Source organism: Sapajus apella, unplaced genomic scaffold (genome assembly GCF_009761245.1).
Source record: "Sapajus apella isolate SASKATOON/1434 unplaced genomic scaffold, GSC_monkey_1.0 scaffold250, whole genome shotgun sequence".
Taxonomy (NCBI): domain Eukaryota; kingdom Metazoa; phylum Chordata; class Mammalia; order Primates; family Cebidae; genus Sapajus; species Sapajus apella.
The window spans coordinates 179979-184845 of record NW_022437190.1 but is presented as its reverse complement, the minus strand read 5'-3'; positions in this window follow the sequence as shown (position 1 = coordinate 184845).

Sequence of the window (4867 nt, the reverse complement as noted above, 5' to 3'; positions counted from 1 at the left end):
CTATTTCCAAGGCTACTCACTTAGACAAGATAAAACCAACACTGAAAATGAGCTAAGGGACTGGGCAAGGTGGCTCATGTTTGTAACCCCAGCACTTTGGGATGCCGAGGCAGGTAGAACACTGAGGTCAGGAGTTCGAGATCAGTTTGATCAACATGGGGAAACCGTGTCTCTACTAAAAATAAAAATTAAAAAGTAGCGGTGCATGGTGGCACATGCCTATTATCCCAGCAATTTGTGAGGCTGAGGCAGGAGAATTGCCAAGATTGTGCCATTGCACTCCAGCCTCAGCAACAAAAGCAAAACTCCATTTCAATGAAAAAATAAAGAAAATGACCTAAGAAATAATATATACAAGATAAGGTATAACCAAAATTGGGGTCATATCTGTGGATATAAACACACACACATATATATAATCTGATGGTGGTAGACATATGGCTAATTTATCTTTTAGTTAAACCCCACATTAACTTAAAGTATACAAACAATTATAAATTATCTAAAGTTATAATATATAAGTAAAAGCAATAGACACAATAAACTGATGTTAAGAAATTATGCTAAAAAAACACACTAATATAGAACTGCAAGACAATAATAACAGAAATGTTTACTCATAAAATCTAGTTTGCAACATTAATGTACATTAACAAATAGGCCTGGCATGGCAGCTCACGTCTGTAATCCCAACACTATGGGAGGCAAAGGTGGGCAGATCACCTGAGGTCCGGAGTTTGACCCCAGCCTGACCAACACGGAGAAACCTTGCTTCTACTATAAATACAAAATTAGCTGGGTGTGGTGACCCATGCCTGTAATCCCAGCTCCTTGGGAGGCTGAGGCAGGAGAATCGCTTGAACTTGGGAGGAGGAGGTTGTTGTGAGCCTAGATCCCACCACTGCACTCCAGCCTGTACAACTCCATCTAAAAAAAAAAATACAAATATTTTGTCTAGATAACTGCAATGTGTGACTGTCACTGTGCATTTGTGGAAGGCAGGGATTTTAAATTACTGGCATCTTTTGTATAGCAATAAGATTTCAGGGAAAATGCACCACAACCAGAAATAGGAGATGCTAATGAGAAACTTTACTAGATAAGCATTTAAAAGAAACTAGTGTCCATTTTTAAGTTTTAAATATATGCCATTTTTACACAAAATAAAACTACTGTAATCCAAGTTTAGAAGCAAAGAATAGCCTTACATCGCTAAATTATGTATATATATATGTACACACACACACACACACACGCACACACATTTAGCAGAATATGGTAAGAGTATCATATAAAAAACAAATATTTGGGGAATAAATTATATTCTTTAGATAAAGGCTAACAGAAGCAGTTTAAAATTTTATAATTCCTTTTTGCCTGCCTGCATACTAATTATCTAATTTAATTCAGGCACAACATGTAAATTCTAGTATATTGCCCTAAATGTCTGAATCTAAAATGACAGACAAATTTGAAGTAGAAAATGAAGAGTAAAAATTCATATGGACAGTGACATTAATAAGACAAGAAAGTAAAGGGTGCCCTATTTGCTTATCTTCTGACACCAAGAAAATCTGTCACTGATTCCTGACAAAAATCCCTTTATGAGAGAACCAGGCATCATGGTTCACACCCGTAATAATAGCTACGTGGTACATTTGGAGAATTGCTTCTGGTCAAAACACTAAGACCTGCCCGGGTTATGTAGCAAGACCCTATCTCTAAAATAAGTGCCTTTTTTTTTTTTTTTTTTTTTTTTTTTTTTTTTTTTTTTTACAGACTCTCCCTCTGTTGTCCAGGCTAGAGTGCAGTGGCACGACCTCGGCTCAGTACAACCTCCACCTCCCAGGTTCAAGCAATTCTCCTGACTCAGCCTCCCGAGTAGCTGAGATTACAGGCAGGCACCACCATGTCCAGATATTTTGTATTTTTTAAAAATTAATTTATTTACTTTAGGTGCATACTATATCTGGCATTTCTCCCCATGTTATCCCTTCCCACCCTCCCCTCCCTCCCCACCCCCTCCACCCCCTGCTGTCTCTCCCTACTCCCCTCAACTGCCCCCAGCGTGTGATGCTCCTCTCCCTGAGTCCACTTGTTCTCATTGTTCAACACCCACCTATGAGTGAGAACATACGGTGTTTGGCTTTCTGTTCTTGTGTCAGTTTGCTGAGAATGATGGTTTCCAGATTCACCCAAGTCCCTACAAAGGACACAAACTCGTTTTTTATGACTACATAGTATTCCATGGTATATATGTACCGCATTTTCTTTGTCCAGTCTATCATTGATGGGCATTGGGTTGATTCTATGGAAGTCTAATATATATATATTTTTTTGAGGCAGAGTTTCCAGTCGACACTCAGAAACAGGTTGTTCAGTTTCCAAGTGGTTGTGTGGGTTTGCATGTGTTTCTTGATCCTGAGTCCTAGTCTGACTGTGCTGTCGTCTGATAGACTGTTATGATTTCTGTTCTTTTGCATTTGCTGAGGAGTGATTTGCTTCCAATGATGTGGTCAATTTTAGAGTATGTACAATGTGGTGCTGAGAAAATGTATATTCTGTGGATTTGGGGTGGAGCATTCTGTATATGTGTATTAGGTCCACTTGGTCCAGCTCTGCATTCAAGTCCTGGATATCCTTGTTAATTTTCTGTCTCATTGATCTAATATTGACAAATATTATTATTGCGTGGGAGTCTAAGTCTCGTTTTAGGTCATTAAGAACTTGCTGTATGTATCTGGGTGCTCCTGTGTTGGGAGCGTATGTATTTAGGATACTTAGCTCTTCCTGTTGGATTGACCATTTTACCATTATGTAGTGTCCTTCTTTGTTTCTTTTGATCTTTGTTGGTTGGAAGTCCATTTTATCAGAGACTAGGATTGCAGCCCCTGCTTTTTTTTGTTCTCCGTTTGCTTGGTAAATCTTCCATTCCTTTATTTTGAGTCTATGTGTGTCTTTGCACGTGAGATGGGTTTCCCGAATACAGCACACTGATGGGTTCTGACTTTTTATCCAGTTTTCCAGTCTGTGTCTTTTGACTGGGGTGTTTAGGCCATTTACATTCAATGTTAATACTGTTTTGTGTGGATTTAATTCTGCCATTTTGTGACTGACTGGTTTTCTTTCCCATTGGTTGACTCATTTTCTTCATTGCATTTTTGGTCTTTGCCAACTGGTTTGCTTTTGCAGTGACTGGTACTTGTTCCTTTCCGTGCTTAGTGTTTCTTTCAGGAGCTCTTGTAAGGCAGGTCTGGTGGTGACAAAATCTCTCAATAATTGCTTGTCTGTAAAGGATTTTATTTCTCCTTCACTTACGAAGCTTAGTTTGGCTGGATATGAGATTCTGGGTTGAAAGTTCTTTTCTTTAAGGATGTTGAATATTGGCCCCCACTCTCTTCTGGCTTGTAGGGTTTCTGCTGAGAGATCTGCTGTGAGTCTGTCTGATTGGCTTCCCTCTGTGGATGACCCGACCTTTCTCTCTGGCTGCCCTTAGCATTTTTTCCTTCATTTCAACACTGGTGAATCTGACGATTATGTGCCTTGGGGTTGTTCTTCTTGAGGAATATTTTTGGGGAGTTCTCTGTATTTCTTGAATTTGAAATTTGGACTGCCTTGCTAGGCTTGGGAAGTTCTCCTGGATAGTACCCTGGAACATGTTTTCCAGCTTGGATTCATTCTCCCCATCATATTCAGGTACACTGATCAAGCGTAGATTAGGTCTTTTCACATAATCCCATATTTCTTGGAGGCTTTGTTCATTTCTTTTCTCTCTTTTTTCTCTTGTCTTGCCTTCTCTTTTTATTTTATTGAGTTGATCTTCAATCTCTGATATCCTTTCTTCTCCTTGATCAATCTGGCGATTAAAACTTGTGTTTGCTTCACGTAGTTCTTGTGCTGTGTTTTTCAACTCCATCAAGTTGTTTATGTTCTTCTCTAAGCTGGTTATTCCAATTAGCATTTTGTCTAACTTTTTTTCAAGGTTTTTGGTTTCTTTGCATTGAATTAGAACATGTTCCTTTAGCTCAGAAATGTTTGTTATTAGCCACCTTCTGAAGCCTGTTTCTGTCAATTCGTCACACTCCTCGGTCATGTTGTGATCCTGTGTTGTTGAGGAGTTGTGATGCCTTGAAGGAGGAGAGTATTCTGGTCTTTGATGGTTTCATCTTTTTTGTGCTGTTTTTTTCCCATCTTTGTGGATTTACCTGGCTGTGGTGTCAGGGAGCTGCTTGATGAGGTTGCTTGCCTGCCCAGGAAGGCCAGGTTTCTGTAGTTCTCTAACATCACATTCCTATATAAATTCTGCTGTGCAGTGTCCAGGCATTGCCACTCCTCCAGAGAGAATTCTATGGACACATCCCTAAATGTCAACGGTTCCATTTCTAGGCTTCCAGGGGATCCTGGCGTCTTAGCTGTGGATCTCCAATACTTGCAAGTCACAGGGCCACACAAGCTAGGCGTCTAGGAGCAGAGAACACAGAGAAGTGAAGACAAGACCCGGAGCTTCGGCTCTCAACATATGAATTTTGAGGAGACACACACATTCAGACCACAGCACTGAGTAATATTTTGTTTAATTCCAGACATTGTAAACTAAACCTTGCTGAGTTTTAAATCATTTTTCTTCCTTCAGGTATTCTTAAGATTTAGTCTAGGTTGCTGTTATGTTCTTAGAAGCAATTTGATTCTTTGGGTCTTGCCTTTAAAATTTGTTAGGTGGGATCCAGTCAACAAGTGGCTAGGACTAATTTCCCACCTCTGTGCCAAGACACACCTGCGAACTCTGCCCAACACCCCATGAATTGTGAGTTTTCTATGTGAACAGTCACTTTTCCTGGCCCTTTATGTAACTCTAATCCTTTATCAT